Genomic DNA, 23,538 nt, shown 5'->3' on the forward strand with positions numbered 1-23,538 from the left:
ACATTTATTTCGTTCGACATTTGTTCAGATTTCATATTCGCATTTGTTCATATTTCAGCATGTCATAATCTTTAAAAAAATGTGTTAGTAAGTGTCGCCTTTTCGATAAAATGACATGTATGAGGAAACACCGTGTTTAAGCAATAATGCATTTAAAATAAACTGATTTCATTAATGTTGCATTTTGATATTTGGAAAAAAAAATTTAATTATGAAATGTTCTTTAAAAATAAAAACATATAAAGAATATTAAAATACACGTGAAAACGATTTAGAAAGTTTATCAATTTGGTTTGATATGTAGTGGTTCTATGGTGTAATGGTTAGCACTCTGGACTTTGAATCCAGCGATCCGAATTCAAATCTCGGTAGGACCTACTCTGAGTGAATTTTGATGTTTTTATCTGGTTGAATAAAATTATTTTATTTCTTAATTTCAAAGATTGAATAAAGATGAAATTGTAGAAAATGTTTATATTTTTTATGAAAAAAAAAAAAATTCATTGCGGTTAATAAAAGTAATATTTGCGCGTAAATTTTATGTAACAATCGTCGCCTGAAAATATTATTTAATGATTTTTCTGAGATGCAGAAACGTTTATTTATTTACATGTTTTCGGCCGTTGCAATCTCCGGACTTTTTCAAATGCTGTTTTCATTGTATGCTGTATCATCACGTCGCATGAATCGAAAAAGTCTATAATTGAAATAGGTTTCCCAAATATTTTTGTAGTCATAATTCGGCTTTGTTTTACTATACACATGGATTCGAAAAAGGTGTCAAAAAACAAAAAGCAAAACAAAAGAAATATATAACAAATAAACGTTATGAAAGGCACGATAAGTTACTTTTCTACCTATGTGGATATTTTTTTAGAGTTTTTATTTAATCTAAAATGTTTATTGGTTTCTAAAAACATACGGTGTTTATCGGTATATTTGCAAAAGGTCAATGACGGCTTATGCGCTGTTGAATACGTTAAGTTTAAGAAATTTAATCGAAACGAAAAAATGATAGAAAATGCAATTAGAAACCGAGCGAATATATGTCAGCGAATGTAACGATTACATATATTGCTGCTAGGCATTCTGTGGACGTTCAGTGTGAATGGGTATCAGTGAAATATTTTGGACGCCATTAATATCACGACAACATCGACTGACTGTATTGTAATTGTAGTTTATCAGATTAGAGGGCCTCCTACTATATCGCTAGTAATTTGAACTCCGCAGACGATATGTGAATAGGCGCGCATTGAAAGCTGTGTGTTTAGTACTAATTGACGATGCTCATATGACGTAATAGCGTCGTCGTGGCCGAGTGGTTAAGGCGATGGCCTAGAAAGCCATTGGGGTCTCCCCGCATAGGTTCGAATCCTATCGGCGACGAAATAGTTTTATACTTACTACTGTCGCTATTTGTGACTTTTGTTTATCACTTATATTGTGTAAAAAGAAAGAAAAAAACAAATTGGAAAGTAGTCAGCCATACCCGAGTTAGAAATTAAATTGCTTGCTAGCATTTACATCCATGATGACCAGCATTTTCGTGTCGTGCAGATGAGATATCCAAACTTATCTATGAATTTAAACAGAGCCATTTTGAATAAAATAAAATAAATAAATAAAAACTAACTAAATCAATAAAATAAAATTGAAGTGACAAGTTTTGCACAATTTTAATATTAGTTAATGAAAGATAATTCTGAAGATAAGATGGGTTATTATGGCAAGTGGTTCTATGGTGTAATGGTTAGCACTCTGGACTCTGAATCCAGCGATCCGAGTTCAAATCTCGGTAGAACCTTAAATACTATGATTTTTTATTTTGACTTTGTTATACATTCTATATTTTGAATTGATTTTGCCTGTCTGTCTGTATTATTCTACTATAAAAGAAAATGAACTTTATCTGTTTGTGTATTTATATTCCCTATGGATTCCGGAACAGCTGGGTCAGTTTTTATGAAGTTTCACACGAATGTACTTTATGTTTCTGACCGTGATCTTTGATAGGTTTTGTATCGAATGTCTTCGATAAGTATCGATAATCGAAAAAATCCGATGAAAGCAAAAACAGCCGATTTTATCTAACGTTCACACCTTATACAGCCTAACATCACAAGTGCATTTGATAAGTTTTATTACCACACAAGCCGAAAAGCCAGGCATATAAAATCAACAGTAGGTTCTTGAATATGACAGGGGTTCATCCAGAATGAATGTTTCTGTTTAAAGCACAACTGAACTATGACACTAGAATTTTTCATTTTAAACTTAAATTCAAGCTATTATATATAAAAATAATTTTATATAATCAACAGTCAGTTCTCTACAGAGTAATGGAGACTAATATGTATTGCGGATAAAGAAACTGCGAGGAGGCATGTGAAGCTTCCTCCTAGTGAATTGCGATTAGTTCCCAATTTGATTGAAACATTTTGATGACAATAAAAATGTGTGAGTTTGAAAAATTCGTTGATCTTCAACATTAGTTTTCGTCCAAGTAATTTGTGTTAGTTAATCCTGAAAAGAGATGTTTGACATGCAATGAGTAAAATGTTGTTAACTCTGAAAAGGACTGTTTCAATTACTGCTGCCACTAATAGCAAACCGTAGCCATTAAAAACTGATTTTGATCTCTAATTCTTGAGAGGTTGTTAAGAAAGAGGAAATCAATGATGAATTTGAAAGGTGACGTAGCAAGAAATCGTTCTTGCTTCCTCATAAAATTTGGTTTCCTTAGTTCAAACACACACACACACACACACGAAAAAATAATACGTGATCAATTTAGGTGATTTTTGGAATATGACATTTTTTGTTCCATGACATTCTGTACTTTAGCTTTTTGTTCAATTTTTACTTGGTTTCCACCTTAACATTTTCCTTTAAAAAACCGACTTTTCTATATTGTCGGGTATGCTTCAAACGAATATCGAATATAAATTTTCCGCAAATAAGTAGTTTTCTGGATATCAAGCAATGTCCTCCTTTAAGATATAAGTAGTGGCCATTGTTTTACGCGCAAGCGCGCATATTTTTGGCACGCGTGCACGACAGTGACCACCATTTATAACATAAAAGAATTACATTGCTAATTATCCGGAAAACTACTTGTTTACGGAAAATTTAAATGCGATATTCTTTTTCAGCATACCCGAAAACTTTTAAAATCGTCATTTACTTGCTTTTTAATTCACTTGTACTAAACTATTTGTTTCCCAACATAATTCAAATTTTGTGTCTGATCAAACATTTATTTCGTTCGACATTTGTTCAGATTTCATATTCACATTTGTTCATATTTCAGCATGTCATAATCTTTAAAAAAATGTGTTAGTAAGTGTCGCCTTTCCGATAAAATGACATGTATGAGGAAACACCGTGTTTAAGCAATAATGCATTTAAAATAAACTGATTTCATTAATGTTGCATTTTGATATTTGGAAAAAAAAATTTAATTATGAAATGTTCTTTAAAAATAAAGACATATAAAGAATATTAAAATACACGTGAAAACGATTTAGAAAGTTTATCAATTTGGTTTGATATGTAGTGGTTCTATGGTGTAATGGTTAGCACTCTGGACTTTGAATCCAGCGATCCGAGTTCAAATCTCGGTAGGACCTACTCTGACTGAATTTTGATGTTTTTATCTGGTTGAATAAAATTATTTTATTTCTTTATTTCAAAGATTGAATAAAGATGAAATTGTAGAAAATGTTTATATTTTTTATGAAAAAAAAAATTTCATTGCGGTTAATAAAAGTAATATTTGCGCGTAAATTTTATGTAACAATCGTCGCCTGAAAATATTATTTAATGATTTTTCTGAGATGCAGAAACGTTTATTTATTTACATGTTTTCGGCCGTTGCAATCTCCGGACTTTTTCAAATGCTGTTTTCATTGTATGCTGTATCATCACGTCGCATGAATCGAAAAAGTCTATAATTGAAATAGGTTTCCCAAATATTTTTGTAGTCATAATTCGGCTTTGTTTTACTATACACATGGATTCGAAAAAGGTGTCAAAAAAAAAAAAACAAAACAAAAGAAATATATAACAAATAAACGTTATGAAAGGCACGATAAGTTACTTTTCTACCTATGTGGATATTTTTTTAGAGTTTTTATTTAATGTAAAATGTTTATTGGTTTCTAAAAACATACGGTGTTTATCGGTATATTTGCAAAAGGTCAATGACGGCTTATGCGCTGTTGAATACGTTAAGTTTAAGAAAATGAATCGAAAGGAAAAAATGATAGAAAATGCAATTAGAAACCGAGCGAATATATGTCAGCGAATGTAACGATTACATATATTGCTGCTAGGAATTCTGTGGACGTTCAGTGTGAATGGGTATCAGTGAAATATTTTGGACGCCATTAATATCACGACAACATCGACTGACTGTATTGTAATTGTAGTTTATCAGATTAGAGGGCCTCCTACTATATGGCTAGTAATTTGAACTCCGCAGACGATATGTGAATAGGCGCGCATTGAAAGCTGTGTGTTTAGTACTAATTGACGATGCTCATATCACGTAATAGCGTCGTCGTGGCCGAGTGGTTAAGGCGATGGCCTAGAAAGCCATTGGGGTCTCCCCGCATAGGTTCGAATCCTATCGGCGACGAAATAGTTTTATACTTACTACTGTCGCTATTTGTGACTTTTGTTTATCACTTATATTGTGTAAAAAGAAAAAAAAACAAATTGGAAAGTAGTCAGCCATACCCGAGTTAGAAATTAAATTGCTTGCTAGCATTTACATCCATGATGACCAGCATTTTCGTGTCGTGCAGATGAGATATCCAAACTTATCTATGAATTTAAACAGAGCCATTTTGAATAAAATAAAAAAAATAAATAAATAAAAACTAACTAAATCAATAAAATAAAATTGAAGTGACAAGTTTTGCACAATTTTAATATTAGTTAATGAAAGATAATTCTGAAGATAAGATGGGTTATTATGGCAAGTGGTTCTATGGTGTAATGGTTAGCACTCTGGACTCTGAATCCAGCGATCCGAGTTCAAATCTCGGTAGAACCTTAAATACTATGATTTTTTATTTTGACTTTGTTATACATTCTATATTTTGAATTGATTTTGCCTGTCTGTCTGTATTATTCTACTATAAAAGAAAATGAACTTTATCTGTTTGTGTATTTATATTCCCTATGGATTCCGGAACAGCTGGGTCAGTTTTTATGAAGTTTCACACGAATGTACTTTATGTTTCTGACCGTGATCTTTGATAGGTTTTGTATCGAATGTCTTCGATAAGTATCGATAATCGAAAAAATCCGATGAAAGCAAAAACAGCCGATTTTATCTAACGTTCACACCTTATACAGCCTAACATCACAAGTGCATTTGATAAGTTTTATTACCACACAAGCCGAAAAGCCAGGCATATAAAATCAACAGTAGGTTCTTGAATATGACAGGGGTTCATCCAGAATGAATGTTTCTGTTTAAAGCACAACTGAACTATGACACTAGAATTTTTCATTTTAAACTTAAATTCAAGCTATTATATATAAAAATAATTTTATATAATCAACAGTCAGTTCTCTACAGAGTAATGGAGACTAATATGTATTGCGGATAAAGAAACTGCGAGGAGGCATGTGAAGCTTCCTCCTAGTGAATTGCGATTAGTTCCCAATTTGATTGAAACATTTTGATGACAATAAAAATGTGTGAGTTTGAAAAATTCGTTGATCTTCAACATTAGTTTTCGTCCAAGTAATTTGTGTTAGTTAATCCTGAAAAGAGATGTTTGACATGCAATGAGTAAAATGTTGTTAACTCTGAAAAGGACTGTTTCAATTACTGCTGCCACTAATAGCAAACCGTAGCCATTAAAAACTGATTTTGATCTCTAATTCTTGAGAGGTTGTTAAGAAAGAGGAAATCAATGATGAATTTGAAAGGTGACGTAGCAAGAAATCGTTCTTGCTTCCTCATAAAATTTGGTTTCCTTAGTTCAAACACACACACACACACACACGAAAAAATAATACGTGATCAATTTAGGTGATTTTTGGAATATGACATTTTTTGTTCCATGACATTCTGTACTTTAGCTTTTTGTTCAATTTTTACTTGGTTTCCACCTTAACATTTTCCTTTAAAAAACCGACTTTTCTATATTGTCGGGTATGCTTCAAACGAATATCGAATATAAATTTTCCGCAAATAAGTAGTTTTCTGGATATCAAGCAATGTCCTCCTTTAAGATATAAGTAGTGGCCATTGTTTTACGCGCAAGCGCGCATATTTTTGGCACGCGTGCACGACAGTGACCACCATTTATAACATAAAAGAATTACATTGCTAATTATCCGGAAAACTACTTGTTTACGGAAAATTTAAATGCGATATTCTTTTTCAGCATACCCGAAAACTTTTAAAATCGTCATTTACTTGCTTTTTAATTCACTTGTACTAAACTATTTGTTTCCCAACATAATTCAAATTTTGTGTCTGATCAAACATTTATTTCGTTCGACATTTGTTCAGATTTCATATTCACATTTGTTCATATTTCAGCATGTCATAATCTTTAAAAAAATGTGTTAGTAAGTGTCGCCTTTCCGATAAAATGACATGTATGAGGAAACACCGTGTTTAAGCAATAATGCATTTAAAATAAACTGATTTCATTAATGTTGCATTTTGATATTTGGAAAAAAAAATTTAATTATGAAATGTTCTTTAAAAATAAAGACATATAAAGAATATTAAAATACACGTGAAAACGATTTAGAAAGTTTATCAATTTGGTTTGATATGTAGTGGTTCTATGGTGTAATGGTTAGCACTCTGGACTTTGAATCCAGCGATCCGAGTTCAAATCTCGGTAGGACCTACTCTGACTGAATTTTGATGTTTTTATCTGGTTGAATAAAATTATTTTATTTCTTTATTTCAAAGATTGAATAAAGATGAAATTGTAGAAAATGTTTATATTTTTTATGAAAAAAAAAATTTCATTGCGGTTAATAAAAGTAATATTTGCGCGTAAATTTTATGTAACAATCGTCGCCTGAAAATATTATTTAATGATTTTTCTGAGATGCAGAAACGTTTATTTATTTACATGTTTTCGGCCGTTGCAATCTCCGGACTTTTTCAAATGCTGTTTTCATTGTATGCTGTATCATCACGTCGCATGAATCGAAAAAGTCTATAATTGAAATAGGTTTCCCAAATATTTTTGTAGTCATAATTCGGCTTTGTTTTACTATACACATGGATTCGAAAAAGGTGTCAAAAAAAAAAAAACAAAACAAAAGAAATATATAACAAATAAACGTTATGAAAGGCACGATAAGTTACTTTTCTACCTATGTGGATATTTTTTTAGAGTTTTTATTTAATGTAAAATGTTTATTGGTTTCTAAAAACATACGGTGTTTATCGGTATATTTGCAAAAGGTCAATGACGGCTTATGCGCTGTTGAATACGTTAAGTTTAAGAAAATGAATCGAAAGGAAAAAATGATAGAAAATGCAATTAGAAACCGAGCGAATATATGTCAGCGAATGTAACGATTACATATATTGCTGCTAGGAATTCTGTGGACGTTCAGTGTGAATGGGTATCAGTGAAATATTTTGGACGCCATTAATATCACGACAACATCGACTGACTGTATTGTAATTGTAGTTTATCAGATTAGAGGGCCTCCTACTATATGGCTAGTAATTTGAACTCCGCAGACGATATGTGAATAGGCGCGCATTGAAAGCTGTGTGTTTAGTACTAATTGACGATGCTCATATCACGTAATAGCGTCGTCGTGGCCGAGTGGTTAAGGCGATGGCCTAGAAAGCCATTGGGGTCTCCCCGCATAGGTTCGAATCCTATCGGCGACGAAATAGTTTTATACTTACTACTGTCGCTATTTGTGACTTTTGTTTATCACTTATATTGTGTAAAAAGAAAAAAAAACAAATTGGAAAGTAGTCAGCCATACCCGAGTTAGAAATTAAATTGCTTGCTAGCATTTACATCCATGATGACCAGCATTTTCGTGTCGTGCAGATGAGATATCCAAACTTATCTATGAATTTAAACAGAGCCATTTTGAATAAAATAAAAAAAATAAATAAATAAAAACTAACTAAATCAATAAAATAAAATTGAAGTGACAAGTTTTGCACAATTTTAATATTAGTTAATGAAAGATAATTCTGAAGATAAGATGGGTTATTATGGCAAGTGGTTCTATGGTGTAATGGTTAGCACTCTGGACTCTGAATCCAGCGATCCGAGTTCAAATCTCGGTAGAACCTTAAATACTATGATTTTTTATTTTGACTTTGTTATACATTCTATATTTTGAATTGATTTTGCCTGTCTGTCTGTATTATTCTACTATAAAAGAAAATGAACTTTATCTGTTTGTGTATTTATATTCCCTATGGATTCCGGAACAGCTGGGTCAGTTTTTATGAAGTTTCACACGAATGTACTTTATGTTTCTGACCGTGATCTTTGATAGGTTTTGTATCGAATGTCTTCGATAAGTATCGATAATCGAAAAAATCCGATGAAAGCAAAAACAGCCGATTTTATCTAACGTTCACACCTTATACAGCCTAACATCACAAGTGCATTTGATAAGTTTTATTACCACACAAGCCGAAAAGCCAGGCATATAAAATCAACAGTAGGTTCTTGAATATGACAGGGGTTCATCCAGAATGAATGTTTCTGTTTAAAGCACAACTGAACTATGACACTAGAATTTTTCATTTTAAACTTAAATTCAAGCTATTATATATAAAAATAATTTTATATAATCAACAGTCAGTTCTCTACAGAGTAATGGAGACTAATATGTATTGCGGATAAAGAAACTGCGAGGAGGCATGTGAAGCTTCCTCCTAGTGAATTGCGATTAGTTCCCAATTTGATTGAAACATTTTGATGACAATAAAAATGTGTGAGTTTGAAAAATTCGTTGATCTTCAACATTAGTTTTCGTCCAAGTAATTTGTGTTAGTTAATCCTGAAAAGAGATGTTTGACATGCAATGAGTAAAATGTTGTTAACTCTGAAAAGGACTGTTTCAATTACTGCTGCCACTAATAGCAAACCGTAGCCATTAAAAACTGATTTTGATCTCTAATTCTTGAGAGGTTGTTAAGAAAGAGGAAATCAATGATGAATTTGAAAGGTGACGTAGCAAGAAATCGTTCTTGCTTCCTCATAAAATTTGGTTTCCTTAGTTCAAACACACACACACACACACACGAAAAAATAATACGTGATCAATTTAGGTGATTTTTGGAATATGACATTTTTTGTTCCATGACATTCTGTACTTTAGCTTTTTGTTCAATTTTTACTTGGTTTCCACCTTAACATTTTCCTTTAAAAAACCGACTTTTCTATATTGTCGGGTATGCTTCAAACGAATATCGAATATAAATTTTCCGCAAATAAGTAGTTTTCTGGATATCAAGCAATGTCCTCCTTTAAGATATAAGTAGTGGCCATTGTTTTACGCGCAAGCGCGCATATTTTTGGCACGCGTGCACGACAGTGACCACCATTTATAACATAAAAGAATTACATTGCTAATTATCCGGAAAACTACTTGTTTACGGAAAATTTAAATGCGATATTCTTTTTCAGCATACCCGAAAACTTTTAAAATCGTCATTTACTTGCTTTTTAATTCACTTGTACTAAACTATTTGTTTCCCAACATAATTCAAATTTTGTGTCTGATCAAACATTTATTTCGTTCGACATTTGTTCAGATTTCATATTCACATTTGTTCATATTTCAGCATGTCATAATCTTTAAAAAAATGTGTTAGTAAGTGTCGCCTTTCCGATAAAATGACATGTATGAGGAAACACCGTGTTTAAGCAATAATGCATTTAAAATAAACTGATTTCATTAATGTTGCATTTTGATATTTGGAAAAAAAAATTTAATTATGAAATGTTCTTTAAAAATAAAGACATATAAAGAATATTAAAATACACGTGAAAACGATTTAGAAAGTTTATCAATTTGGTTTGATATGTAGTGGTTCTATGGTGTAATGGTTAGCACTCTGGACTTTGAATCCAGCGATCCGAGTTCAAATCTCGGTAGGCCCTACTCTGACTGGTTTAATAAAATTATTTTATTTCTTTATTTCAAAGATTGAATAAAGATGAAATTGTAGAAAATGTTTATATTTTTTATGAAAAAAAAAATTTCATTGCGGTTAATAAAAGTAATATTTGCGCGTAAATTTTATGTAACAATCGTCGCCTGAAAATATTATTTAATGATTTTTCTGAGATGCAGAAACGTTTATTTATTTACATGTTTTCGGCCGTTGCAATCTCCGGACTTTTTCAAATGCTGTTTTCATTGTATGCTGTATCATCACGTCGCATGAATCGAAAAAGTCTATAATTGAAATAGGTTTCCCAAATATTTTTGTAGTCATAATTCGGCTTTGTTTTACTATACACATGGATTCGAAAAAGGTGTCAAAAAAAAAAAAACAAAACAAAAGAAATATATAACAAATAAACGTTATGAAAGGCACGATAAGTTACTTTTCTACCTATGTGGATATTTTTTTAGAGTTTTTATTTAATGTAAAATGTTTATTGGTTTCTAAAAACATACGGTGTTTATCGGTATATTTGCAAAAGGTCAATGACGGCTTATGCGCTGTTGAATACGTTAAGTTTAAGAAAATGAATCGAAAGGAAAAAAATGATAGAAAATGCAATTAGAAACCGAGCGAATATATGTCAGCGAATGTAACGATTACATATATTGCTGCTAGGAATTCTGTGGACGTTCAGTGTGAATGGGTATCACTGAAATATTTTGGACGCCATTAATATCACGACAACATCGACTGACTGTATTGTAATTGTAGTTTATCAGATTAGAGGGCCTCCTACTATATGGCTAGTAATTTGAACTCCGCAGACGATATGTGAATAGGCGCGCATTGAAAGCTGTGTGTTTAGTACTAATTGACGATGCTCATATCACGTAATAGCGTCGTCGTGGCCGAGTGGTTAAGGCGATTGGGGTCTCCCCGCATAGGTTCGAATCCTATCGGCGACGAAATAGTTTTATACTTACTACTGTCGCTATTTGTGACTTTTGTTTATCACTTATATTGTGTAAAAAGAAAGAAAAAAACAAATTGGAAAGTAGTCAGCCATACCCGAGTTAGAAATTAAATTGCTTGCTAGCATTTACATCCATGATGACCAGCATTTTCGTGTCGTGCAGATGAGATATCCAAACTTATCTATGAATTTAAACAGAGCCATTTTGAATAAAATAAAATAAATAAATAAAAACTAACTAAATCAATAAAATAAAATAAAATTGAAGTGACAAGTTTTGCACAATTTTAATATTAGTTAATGAAAGATAATTCTGAAGATAAGATGGGTTATTATGGGAAGTGGTTCTATGGTGTAATGGTTAGCACTCTGGACTCTGAATCCAGCGATCCGAGTTCAAATCTCGGTAGAACCTTAAATACTATGATTTTTTATTTTGACTTTGTTATACATTCTATATTTTGAATTGATTTTGCCTGTCTGTCTGTATTATTCTACTATAAAAGAAAATGAACTTTATCTGTTTGTGTATTTATATTCCCTATGGATTCCGGAACAGCTGGGTCAGTTTTTATGAAGTTTCACACGAATGTACTTTATGTTTCTGACCGTGATCTTTGATAGGTTTTGTATCGAATGTCTTCGATAAGTATCGATAATCGAAAAAATCCGATGAAAGCAAAAACAGCCGATTTTATCTAACGTTCACACCTTATACAGCCTAACATCACAAGTGCATTTGATAAGTTTTATTACCACACAAGCCGAAAAGCCAGGCATATAAAATCAACAGTAGGTTCTTGAATATGACAGGGGTTCATCCAGAATGAATGTTTCTGTTTAAAGCACAACTGAACTATGACACTAGAATTTTTCATTTTAAACTTAAATTCAAGCTATTATATATAAAAATAATTTTATATAATCAACAGTCAGTTCTCTACAGAGTAATGGAGACTAATATGTATTGCGGATAAAGAAACTGCGAGGAGGCATGTGAAGCTTCCTCCTAGTGAATTGCGATTAGTTCCCAATTTGATTGAAACATTTTGATGACAATAAAAATGTGTGAGTTTGAAAAATTCGTTGATCTTCAACATTAGTTTTCGTTCAAGTAATTTGTGTTAGTTAATCCTGAAAAGAGATGTTTGACATGCAATGAGTAAAATGTTGTTAACTCTGAAAAGGACTGTTTCAATTACTGCTGCCACTAATAGCAAACCGTAGCCATTAAAAACTGATTTTGATCTCTAATTCTTGAGAGGTTGTTAAGAAAGAGGAAATCAATGATGAATTTGAAAGGTGACGTAGCAAGAAATCGTTCTTGCTTCCTCATAAAATTTGGTTTCCTTACTTCAAACACACACACACACACACGAAAAAATAATACGTGATCAATTTAGGTGATTTTTGGAATATGACATTTTTTGTTCCATGACATTCTGTACTTTAGCTTTTTGTTCAATTTTTACTTGGTTTCCACCTTAACATTTTCCTTTAAAAAACCGACTTTTCTATATTGTCGGGTATGCTTAAAACGAATATCGAATATAAATTTTCCGCAAATAAGTAGTTTTCTGGATATCAAGCAATGTCCTCCTTTAAGATATAAGTAGTCGCCCTTGTTGTACGCGCAAGCGCGCATATTTTTGGCGCGCGTGCACGACAGTGACCACCATTTATAACATAAAGAATTACATTGCTAATTATCCGGAAAACTACTTGTTTACGGAAAATTTAAATGCGATATTCTTTTTCAGCATACCCGAAAACTTTTAAAATCGTCATTTACTTGCTTTTTAATTCACTTGTACTAAACTATTTGTTCCCCAACATAATTCAAATTTTGTGTCTGATCAAACATTTATTTCGTTCGACATTTGTTCAGATTTCATATTCACATTTGTTCATATTTCAGCATGTCATAATCTTTAAAAAATGTGTTAGTAAGTGTCGCCTTTCCGATAAAATGACATGTATGAGGAAACACCGTGTTTAAGCAATAATGCATTTAACATAAACTGATTTCATTAATGTTGCATTTTGATATTTGGAAAAAAAAATTTAATTATGAAATGTTCTTTAAAAATAAAGACATATAAAGAATATTAAAATACACGTTAAAACGATTTAGAAAGTTTATCAATTTGGTTTGATATGTAGTGGTTCTATGGTGTAATGGTTAGCACTCTGGACTTTGAATCCAGCGATCCGAGTTCAAATCTCGGTAGGACCTACTCTGAGTGAATTTTGATGTTTTTATCTGGTTGAATAAAATTATTTTATTTCTTTATTTCAAAGATTGAATAAAGATTAAATTGTAGAAAATGTTTATATTTTTTATGAAAAAAAAAATTTCATTGCGGTTAATAAAAGTAATATTTGCGCGTAAATTTTATGTAACAATCGTCGCCTGAAAATATTATTTAATGATTTTTCTGAGATGCAGAAACGTTTATTTATTTACATGTTTTCGGCCGTTGCAATCTCCGGACTTTTTCAAATGCTGTTTTCATTGTATGCTGTATCATCACGTCGCATGAATCGAAAAAGTCTATAATTGAAATAGGTTTCCCAAATATTTTTGTAGTCATAATTCGGCTTTGTTTTACTATACACATGGATTCGAAAAAGGTGTCAAAAAACAAAAAACAAAACAAAACAAATATATAACAAATAAACGTTATGAAAGGCACGATAAGTTACTTTTCTACCTATGTAGATATTTTTTTAGAGTTTTTATTTAATGTAAAATGTTTATTGGTTTCTAAAAACATACGGTGTTTATCGGTATATTTGCAAAAGGTCAATGACGGCTTATGCGCTGTTGAATACGTTAAGTTTAAGAAAATGAATCGAAAGGAAAAAATGATAGAAAATGCAATTAGAAACCGAGCGAATATATGTCAGCGAATGTAACGATTACATATATTGCTGCTAGGAATTCTGTGGACGTTCAGTGTGAATGGATATCAGTGAAATATTTTGGACGCCATTAATATCACGACAACATCGACTGACTGTATTGTAATTGTAGTTTATCAGATTAGAGGGCCTCCTACTATATGGCTAGTAATTTGAACTCCGCAGACGATATGTGAATAGGCGCGCATTGAAAGCTGTGTGTTTAGTACTAATTGACGATGCTCATATCACGTAATAGCGTCGTCGTGTCCTTATTTAACCCTATCCAGTACACCGCTGAATGCGCTCGTAACCTCGTTCTCTCTACTCCTTGGTGTGAAGCATGCAGCTCTTCCAGTATGCCTCTTTGCAACGAGGCTGGGATAATGATTCTCTGGCTCTTGAGTAGAATTCCATCCTGGACCCCAATCTCATCTCTGAAATTCCAGAATGGCAGGAGAATTCCTGGGCAGTCAGCCCGGTTGGAAGGCCAGCCGGTCAATACCATGCTTACAAGTTGCTTTAGGAGTGGATCCTGGGATGTTTCCACTCTTATATCTTCAACTCTCGTCGGCGCAAAGTTGAGGTATGAGATCATGCTATGGACGTTGAGATCGATCCCTTCAATGTGCCCACTGGGTCTGGGTGCTACTCGTGACAAGCAGTCTGCAATTGGAACTGTTTTTCCTGGGGTATATTTTACAGTAAAATCATATCCCTCGACCTTCAATAACATTCTAGCCAGTCTTGGGGGTGCTTGTGCTAGATTTTTCAATGCTATCGACTCCAATGGCTTGTGATCCGTATGAATTGTCGTTTTGTGGCCCCAAACGTAACTGTGAAATTTCTCCAGGCCAAAGACGATAGCCAACATCTCCCTCTCTATGTTTGAGTAGCGTGTTTCTGGTCCGGAAAGTGCTTTGCTCGCGAATGCTACTGGTCTGTCGTTTTGTAGCAGAGCCGCGCCTATACCCATTGTAGACGCATCTACCTGTAGCACTATTGGTTCTTTAGGGTCGAAGTATCGGAGTGTCGTATGATTTCCGATCTCTTTTTTGATTTCTTCGAATGCCTGTTGCTCCTGTGAAGACCATGTGAAGTCATTCTTCTTCGATGTTAACTCACGTAGGGGTTTTGTCAGTGTCGCGAGTCGTGGAGAGAATTTGTTCAAGTAGTTCACCAGGCCTAGGAAGCTGGTGAGCTGCTTTGCATCCTCGGGGGGTTGCATCTGTGTGATCGCCTCTATTTTCCGGGGATCTGGCTTGACACCGTCTCTTGAGATTATGTGGCCGTAGAAAGGGATTTCGGAGGTTTTCACCACAAATTTCTCTGAATTAAACCTGCAGTTTCTTTCCCTTGCTCTAAACATTAGCTGCCTCAGTGCCTTGTCATGGTCACTGCCGTCTTCCTCGAATCCGTACACTACTATGTCGTCGCATATGGATAGGACATTTTCGAGGTCTCCGAAGTTTTCCTGCATGGCTCTTTGGAACTCATCTTGGGCAGATTTGACTCCCATGGGGTACCTGTTGTACATGTATCTGCCATGTGGGGTAATGAATGTTGTGAGACGTCTCGACTTTTCGTCCAGTTTCAAATGCCAGTAGCCGGACTTGATATCGACTTTTGTGAACCATCTAGCGTTGTCTAGTTCCGCAGTGATGTCTTCGAATGTCGGAGTCGCATAGTGTGGTCTGTGCACTGCTTTATTTAAGTCTCGGGGGTCGAGGCATAGCCTGACCGATTCGTTCCTTTTAGTGGTACAGACGAATGAGTTTACCCAGGGCGTCGGGTCCTTTACAGGGGAAATTATTCCCTGGGCCTCTAAGGAGTCCAACTCCAATTTCAACTTTCCTTTTAGGGATATTGGGACTCGACGTGGTGGGTGGACAACTGGTGGTACTTCGGGGTTTAAATGGATGGTGTGTTCACCTGGCAGACAACCAATGGAGTCGAATACGTCTGAAAATTCCTCAATGATTTTCCTCCTTTCTCCAAGGTTTCCCATCGTACATGGTTCCTGCAGGGGGACCGGTTTCATGTCGTGCGGGGGAGTAGGCCGGGATGCTTTGTCCGTCACATGAGTTGTGTCCGTTTTTATAGCCAAGTTAAGGGTGACTAGCCCTAATTCTCTTGATGTTTGGAGTCCTATTAGTATAGGGTCTCTTGATTTCACCACGTAAAAGGTCGCTTTAACGAACTTGTCGCGGGATCTGACCCCTAAACGACAGGTCCCTTCTTGGTCTATCGTTGAGCCTCCAAACGCAATTAGCCTTATAGCTGATTTTTCCAGTGGGACTCCTTTCAGTTCCTTGAATACCTGTTTAGGTAACAGGTTGCTCATTGCACCTGTGTCGATTTTCGCGTCAACCTCTATTTGGGCTTTGCTGTTGCCTATCTTCAGTTTTGTGAAAGCTTCTGTGGTCGCTAACGGTAATTCCTTTACTGTGTGAAAGTACAGCTCCTCTGTGGAACTGTCGTCGTTGCTACCCATATGTGCTGCTGCCATGTGGATTTTATTCTTATTATATTTCCTCTGTGGCTGGAATGACTGTCTGCGTGTGTGCCCCTCGTCTCCCATTTTAGAGTGGCAAACTTTAGCAAAGTGTCCCTTTTTATTGCATTTTAGGCAGTATTTGCCTTTAGCTGGGCATTTATATTGATGGTGTTTTGTGCCACAATTACCACATGTGGTAGGTCCACTGGGCTGTCTGGCTCTAACTGCGAGTGTAGAGCTGTCTTCTACTGCTGTTGTACGTAATGCTTCCATTTGTTTACACGTGGCTTCTTCTGTCTCGACGATTCCGAGTGCTTTCTCGATCGTGAGATCGCTTCCTTCTCTTATTAGGGACTTTTGTGCAGACTGTAAATAAATACCGAATATGAATAGGTCCAACACAATGGTCTCTTCCACCGTCCGACCGTATTCACACTGTTTGGCTGTCTGACGCAGCCGACTTAGAAATGCGTGTGCCGATTCATCCGCGTTTTGTTTACATTTTAGTAGGTTGTGTCTAGCTACACGAAAGTTCGATCGCGGATTCGCATATTCCTTAAAAAATTGGATATATTTATCCAATGTTCTTTCTTCTCCCTGTCGAAAGGGAAAAGTGTCACTTATTTCCTGGCCCTCGATACCAGACCATATTAGCAAGTAATTTAACTTTGTGTCTGAATCTACGTCTTTCATTGGGCCGTCGAAATATAAATGAACTTGCCTGATAAATCGGTCCATTGATTTGGCCAAATTTGAAGTGTTCCAATCGATTGTTGGAGGTGGTAGTTGCGAATATGTATTCATCGTCGATTGCGAGAAAAATACCAACACCACGTGTGTTTTGTATTAATTTTTTTTTAGATCCCGAAATGTTCGTTTTTTTTTGTTTTTTTTTAGGGTAATATTGTTACTATTCCTTTGATTCTTTAGAGGATCCCACTTCAGACACCATGTCGTGATAATACATACTTTGGAAGCATTGATAAACAGACTCGAAGGTGGTGTAAAATGCGTTCTTTATTGTCTAGTAGTAAACGTTGCACTGAGAAACAATGGCGGACGAGATTCATACGTCACGGGCCAAGGGGCACACCTCTAGGCGACTAATAGTCTCTTAGCATATATTATGACAATGCTCATATCACGTAATAGCGTCGTCGTGGCCGAGTGGTTAAGGCGATGGCCTAGAAAGCCATTGGGGTCTCCCCGCATAGGTTCGAATCCTATCGTCGACGAAATAGTTTTATACTTACTACTGTCGCTATTTGTGACTTTTGTTTATCACTTATATTGTGTAAAAAGAGAAAAAAAAACAAATTGGAAAGTAGTCAGCCATACCCTAGTTAGAAATTAAATTGCTTGCTAGCATTTACATCCATGATGACCAGCATTTTCGTGTCGTGCAGATGAGATATCCAAACTTATCTATGAATTTAAACAGAGCCATTTTGAATAAAATAAAATAAATAAATAAATAAATAAAAACTAACTAAATCAATAAAATAAAATTGAACTGACAAGTTTTGCACAATTTTAATATTAGTTAATGAAAGATAATTCTGAAGATAAGATGGGTTATTATGGTAAGTGGTTCTATGGTGTAATGGTTAGCACTCTGGACTCTGAATCCAGCAATCCGAGTTCAAATCTCGGCAGAACCTTAAATATTATGATTTTTTATTTTGACTTTGTTATACATTCTATATTTTGAATTGATTTTGCCTGTCTGTCTGTATTATTCTACTATAAAAGAAAATGAACTATATCTGTTTGTGTATTTATATTCCCTATGGATTCCGGAACAGCTGGGTCAGTTTTTATGAAGTTTCACACGAATGTACTTTATGTTTCTGACCGTGATCTTTGATAGGTTTTGTATCGAATGTCTTTTCCGCAAATAAGTAGTTTTCTGGATATCAAGCAATGTCCTCCTTTAAGATATAAGTAGTGGCCATTGTTTCACGCGCAAGCGCGCATATTTTTGGCGCGCGTGCACGACAGTGACCACCATTTATAACATAAAAGAATTACATTGCTAATTATCCGGAAAACTACTTGTTTACGGAAAATTTAAATGCGATATTCTTTTTCAGCATACCCGAAAACTTTTAAAATCGTCATTTACTTGCTTTTTAATTCACTTGTACTAAACTATTTGTTTCACAACATAATTCAAATTTTGTGTCTGATCAAACATTTATTTCGTTCGACATTTGTTCAGATTTCATATTCACATTTGTTCATATTTCAGCATGTCATAATCTTAAAAAAATGTGTTAGTAAGTGTCGCCTTTCCGATAAAATGACATGTATGAGGAAACACCGTGTTTAAGCAATAATGCATTTAACATAAACTGATTTCATTAATGTTGCATTTTGATATTTGGAAAAAAAAATTTAATTATGAAATGTTCTTTAAAAATAAAGACATATAAAGAATATTAAAATACACGTTAAAACGATTTAGGAAGTTTATCAATTTGGTTTGATATGTAATGGTTCTATGGTGTAATGGTTAGCACTCTGGACTTTGAATCCAGCGATCCGAGTTCAAATCTCGGTAGGACCTACTCTGAGTGAATTTTGATGTTTTTATCTGGTTGAATAAAATTATTTTATTTCTTTATTTCAAAGATTGAATAAAGATGAAATTGTGAAAAATGTTTATATTTTTTATGAAAAAAAAAATTTCATTGCGGTTAATAAAAGTAATATTTGCGCGTAAATTTTATGTAACAATCGTCGCCTGAAAATATTATTTAATGATTTTTCTGAGATGCAGAAACGTTTATTTATTTACATGTTTTCGGCCGTTGCAATCTCCGGACTTTTTCAAATGCTGTTTTCATTGTATGCTGTATCATCACGTCGCATGAATCGAAAAAGTCTATAATTGAAATAGGTTTCCCAAATATTTTTGTAGTCATAATTCGGCTTTGTTTTACTATACACATGGATTCGAAAAAGGTGTCAAAAAACAAAAAACAAAACAAAAGAAATATATAACAAATAAACGTTATGAAAGGCACGATAAGTTACTTTTCTACCTATGTGGATATTTTTTTAGAGTTTTTATTTAATGTAAAATGTTTATTGGGTTCTAAAAACATATGGTGTTTATCGGTATATTTGCAAAAGGTCAATGACGGCTTATGCGCTGTTGAATACGTTAAGTTTAAGAAAATGAATCGAAAGGAAAAAATGATAGAAAATGCAATTAGAAACCGAGCGAATATATGTCAGCGAATGTAACGATTACATATATTGCTGCTAGGAATTCTGTGGACGTTCAGTGTGAATGGGTATCAGTGAAATATTTTGGACGCCATTAATATCACGACAACATCGACTGACTGTATTGTAATTGTAGTTTATCAGATTAGAGGGCCTCCTACTATATGGCTAGTAATTTGAACTCCGCAGACGATATGTGAATAGGCGCGCATTGAAAGCTGTGTGTTTAGTACTAATTGACGATGCTCATATCACGTAATAGCGTCGTCGTGGCCGAGTGGTTAAGGCGATGGCCTAGAAAGCCATTGGGGTCTCCCCGCATAGGTTCGAATCCTATCGGCGACGAAATAGTTTTATACTTACTACTGTCGCTATTTGTGACTTTTGTTTATCACTTATATTGTGTAAAAAGAAAAAAAAACAAATTGGAAAGTAGTCAGCCATACCCGAGTTAGAAATTAAATTGCTTGCTAGCATTTACATCCATGATGACCAGCATTTTCGTGTCGTGCAGATGAGATATCCAAACTTATCTATGAATTTAAACAGAGCCATTTTGAATAAAATAAAAAAAATAAATAAATAAAAACTAACTAAATCAATAAAATAAAATTGAAGTGACAAGTTTTGCACAATTTTAATATTAGTTAATGAAAGATAATTCTGAAGATAAGATGGGTTATTATGGCAAGTGGTTCTATGGTGTAATGGTTAGCACTCTGGACTCTGAATCCAGCGATCCGAGTTCAAATCTCGGTAGAACCTTAAATACTATGATTTTTTATTTTGACTTTGTTATACATTCTATATTTTGAATTGATTTTGCCTGTCTGTCTGTATTATTCTACTATAAAAGAAAATGAACTTTATCTGTTTGTGTATTTATATTCCCTATGGATTCCGGAACAGCTGGGTCAGTTTTTATGAAGTTTCACACGAATGTACTTTATGTTTCTGACCGTGATCTTTGATAGGTTTTGTATCGAATGTCTTCGATAAGTATCGATAATCGAAAAAATCCGATGAAAGCAAAAACAGCCGATTTTATCTAACGTTCACACCTTATACAGCCTAACATCACAAGTGCATTTGATAAGTTTTATTACCACACAAGCCGAAAAGCCAGGCATATAAAATCAACAGTAGGTTCTTGAATATGACAGGGGTTCATCCAGAATGAATGTTTCTGTTTAAAGCACAACTGAACTATGACACTAGAATTTTTCATTTTAAACTTAAATTCAAGCTATTATATATAAAAATAATTTTATATAATCAACAGTCAGTTCTCTACAGAGTAATGGAGACTAATATGTATTGCGGATAAAGAAACTGCGAGGAGGCATGTGAAGCTTCCTCCTAGTGAATTGCGATTAGTTCCCAATTTGATTGAAACATTTTGATGACAATAAAAATGTGTGAGTTTGAAAAATTCGTTGATCTTCAACATTAGTTTTCGTCCAAGTAATTTGTGTTAGTTAATCCTGAAAAGAGATGTTTGACATGCAATGAGTAAAATGTTGTTAACTCTGAAAAGGACTGTTTCAATTACTGCTGCCACTAATAGCAAACCGTAGCCATTAAAAACTGATTTTGATCTCTAATTCTTGAGAGGTTGTTAAGAAAGAGGAAATCAATGATGAATTTGAAAGGTGACGTAGCAAGAAATCGTTCTTGCTTCCTCATAAAATTTGGTTTCCTTAGTTCAAACACACACACACACACACACGAAAAAATAATACGTGATCAATTTAGGTGATTTTTGGAATATGACATTTTTTGTTCCATGACATTCTGTACTTTAGCTTTTTGTTCAATTTTTACTTGGTTTCCACCTTAACATTTTCCTTTAAAAAACCGACTTTTCTATATTGTCGGGTATGCTTCAAACGAATATCGAATATAAATTTTCCGCAAATAAGTAGTTTTCTGGATATCAAGCAATGTCCTCCTTTAAGATATAAGTAGTGGCCATTGTTTTACGCGCAAGCGCGCATATTTTTGGCACGCGTGCACGACAGTGACCACCATTTATAACATAAAAGAATTACATTGCTAATTATCCGGAAAACTACTTGTTTACGGAAAATTTAAATGCGATATTCTTTTTCAGCATACCCGAAAACTTTTAAAATCGTCATTTACTTGCTTTTTAATTCACTTGTACTAAACTATTTGTTTCCCAACATAATTCAAATTTTGTGTCTGATCAAACATTTATTTCGTTCGACATTTGTTCAGATTTCATATTCACATTTGTTCATATTTCAGCATGTCATAATCTTTAAAAAAATGTGTTAGTAAGTGTCGCCTTTCCGATAAAATGACATGTATGAGGAAACACCGTGTTTAAGCAATAATGCATTTAAAATAAACTGATTTCATTAATGTTGCATTTTGATATTTGGAAAAAAAAATTTAATTATGAAATGTTCTTTAAAAATAAAGACATATAAAGAATATTAAAATACACGTGAAAACGATTTAGAAAGTTTATCAATTTGGTTTGATATGTAGTGGTTCTATGGTGTAATGGTTAGCACTCTGGACTTTGAATCCAGCGATCCGAGTTCAAATCTCGGTAGGCCCTACTCTGACTGGTTTAATAAAATTATTTTATTTCTTTATTTCAAAGATTGAATAAAGATGAAATTGTAGAAAATGTTTATATTTTTTATGAAAAAAAAAATTTCATTGCGGTTAATAAAAGTAATATTTGCGCGTAAATTTTATGTAACAATCGTCGCCTGAAAATATTATTTAATGATTTTTCTGAGATGCAGAAACGTTTATTTATTTACATGTTTTCGGCCGTTGCAATCTCCGGACTTTTTCAAATGCTGTTTTCATTGTATGCTGTATCATCACGTCGCATGAATCGAAAAAGTCTATAATTGAAATAGGTTTCCCAAATATTTTTGTAGTCATAATTCGGCTTTGTTTTACTATACACATGGATTCGAAAAAGGTGTCAAAAAAAAAAAAACAAAACAAAAGAAATATATAACAAATAAACGTTATGAAAGGCACGATAAGTTACTTTTCTACCTATGTGGATATTTTTTTAGAGTTTTTATTTAATGTAAAATGTTTATTGGTTTCTAAAAACATACGGTGTTTATCGGTATATTTGCAAAAGGTCAATGACGGCTTATGCGCTGTTGAATACGTTAAGTTTAAGAAAATGAATCGAAAGGAAAAAAATGATAGAAAATGCAATTAGAAACCGAGCGAATATATGTCAGCGAATGTAACGATTACATATATTGCTGCTAGGAATTCTGTGGACGTTCAGTGTGAATGGGTATCACTGAAATATTTTGGACGCCATTAATATCACGACAACATCGACTGACTGTATTGTAATTGTAGTTTATCAGATTAGAGGGCCTCCTACTATATGGCTAGTAATTTGAACTCCGCAGACGATATGTGAATAGGCGCGCATTGAAAGCTGTGTGTTTAGTACTAATTGACGATGCTCATATCACGTAATAGCGTCGTCGTGGCCGAGTGGTTAAGGCGATTGGGGTCTTCCCGCATAGGTTCGAATCCTATCGGCGACGAAATAGTTTTATACTTACTACTGTCGCTATTTGTGACTTTTGTTTATCACTTATATTGTGTAAAAAGAAAGAAAAAAACAAATTGGAAAGTAGTCAGCCATACCCGAGTTAGAAATTAAATTGCTTGCTAGCATTTACATCCATGATGACCAGCATTTTCGTGTCGTGCAGATGAGATATCCAAACTTATCTATGAATTTAAACAGAGCCA

The 23,538-nt window shown here is 33.9% G+C and overlaps 18 non-coding genes across 18 annotated transcripts; all 18 read left to right on the forward strand.

Annotated features, from left to right (window-relative positions):
* The first annotated feature begins 305 nt into the window (after positions 1-305).
* Trnaq-uug (transfer RNA glutamine (anticodon UUG)) lies at positions 306-377 on the forward strand. Its single transcript has one exon. It is a non-coding gene; the product is annotated as a tRNA-Gln (tRNA).
* Positions 378-1,307: 930 nt separating this feature from the next.
* Trnas-aga (transfer RNA serine (anticodon AGA)) lies at positions 1,308-1,389 on the forward strand. The gene has a single exon. It is a non-coding gene; the product is annotated as a tRNA-Ser (tRNA).
* Positions 1,390-1,735: 346 nt separating this feature from the next.
* On the forward strand, positions 1,736-1,807 carry Trnaq-cug (transfer RNA glutamine (anticodon CUG)). Its single transcript has one exon. It is a non-coding gene; the product is annotated as a tRNA-Gln (tRNA).
* Positions 1,808-3,560: 1,753 nt separating this feature from the next.
* On the forward strand, positions 3,561-3,632 carry Trnaq-uug (transfer RNA glutamine (anticodon UUG)). The gene has a single exon. It is a non-coding gene; the product is annotated as a tRNA-Gln (tRNA).
* A 928-nt stretch (positions 3,633-4,560) lies between these two features.
* Trnas-aga (transfer RNA serine (anticodon AGA)) lies at positions 4,561-4,642 on the forward strand. The gene has a single exon. It is a non-coding gene; the product is annotated as a tRNA-Ser (tRNA).
* A 348-nt stretch (positions 4,643-4,990) lies between these two features.
* Trnaq-cug (transfer RNA glutamine (anticodon CUG)) lies at positions 4,991-5,062 on the forward strand. Its single transcript has one exon. It is a non-coding gene; the product is annotated as a tRNA-Gln (tRNA).
* A 1,753-nt stretch (positions 5,063-6,815) lies between these two features.
* On the forward strand, positions 6,816-6,887 carry Trnaq-uug (transfer RNA glutamine (anticodon UUG)). The gene has a single exon. It is a non-coding gene; the product is annotated as a tRNA-Gln (tRNA).
* A 928-nt stretch (positions 6,888-7,815) lies between these two features.
* Trnas-aga (transfer RNA serine (anticodon AGA)) lies at positions 7,816-7,897 on the forward strand. The gene has a single exon. It is a non-coding gene; the product is annotated as a tRNA-Ser (tRNA).
* Positions 7,898-8,245: 348 nt separating this feature from the next.
* On the forward strand, positions 8,246-8,317 carry Trnaq-cug (transfer RNA glutamine (anticodon CUG)). The gene has a single exon. It is a non-coding gene; the product is annotated as a tRNA-Gln (tRNA).
* Positions 8,318-10,070: 1,753 nt separating this feature from the next.
* On the forward strand, positions 10,071-10,142 carry Trnaq-uug (transfer RNA glutamine (anticodon UUG)). The gene has a single exon. It is a non-coding gene; the product is annotated as a tRNA-Gln (tRNA).
* A 1,327-nt stretch (positions 10,143-11,469) lies between these two features.
* Positions 11,470-11,541, forward strand: Trnaq-cug (transfer RNA glutamine (anticodon CUG)). Its single transcript has one exon. It is a non-coding gene; the product is annotated as a tRNA-Gln (tRNA).
* Positions 11,542-13,290: 1,749 nt separating this feature from the next.
* Trnaq-uug (transfer RNA glutamine (anticodon UUG)) lies at positions 13,291-13,362 on the forward strand. Its single transcript has one exon. It is a non-coding gene; the product is annotated as a tRNA-Gln (tRNA).
* A 4,318-nt stretch (positions 13,363-17,680) lies between these two features.
* On the forward strand, positions 17,681-17,762 carry Trnas-aga (transfer RNA serine (anticodon AGA)). Its single transcript has one exon. It is a non-coding gene; the product is annotated as a tRNA-Ser (tRNA).
* A 354-nt stretch (positions 17,763-18,116) lies between these two features.
* On the forward strand, positions 18,117-18,188 carry Trnaq-cug (transfer RNA glutamine (anticodon CUG)). The gene has a single exon. It is a non-coding gene; the product is annotated as a tRNA-Gln (tRNA).
* An 836-nt stretch (positions 18,189-19,024) lies between these two features.
* Positions 19,025-19,096, forward strand: Trnaq-uug (transfer RNA glutamine (anticodon UUG)). Its single transcript has one exon. It is a non-coding gene; the product is annotated as a tRNA-Gln (tRNA).
* A 928-nt stretch (positions 19,097-20,024) lies between these two features.
* On the forward strand, positions 20,025-20,106 carry Trnas-aga (transfer RNA serine (anticodon AGA)). The gene has a single exon. It is a non-coding gene; the product is annotated as a tRNA-Ser (tRNA).
* Positions 20,107-20,454: 348 nt separating this feature from the next.
* On the forward strand, positions 20,455-20,526 carry Trnaq-cug (transfer RNA glutamine (anticodon CUG)). Its single transcript has one exon. It is a non-coding gene; the product is annotated as a tRNA-Gln (tRNA).
* A 1,753-nt stretch (positions 20,527-22,279) lies between these two features.
* Trnaq-uug (transfer RNA glutamine (anticodon UUG)) lies at positions 22,280-22,351 on the forward strand. The gene has a single exon. It is a non-coding gene; the product is annotated as a tRNA-Gln (tRNA).
* The last annotated feature ends 1,187 nt before the right edge of the window (positions 22,352-23,538 follow it).

The sequence above is a fragment of the Euprymna scolopes genome, chromosome 7, assembly GCF_053919585.1.
Source record: "Euprymna scolopes isolate OS-2025 chromosome 7, ASM5391958v1, whole genome shotgun sequence".
Taxonomy (NCBI): Eukaryota; Metazoa; Mollusca; class Cephalopoda; order Sepiida; family Sepiolidae; genus Euprymna; species Euprymna scolopes.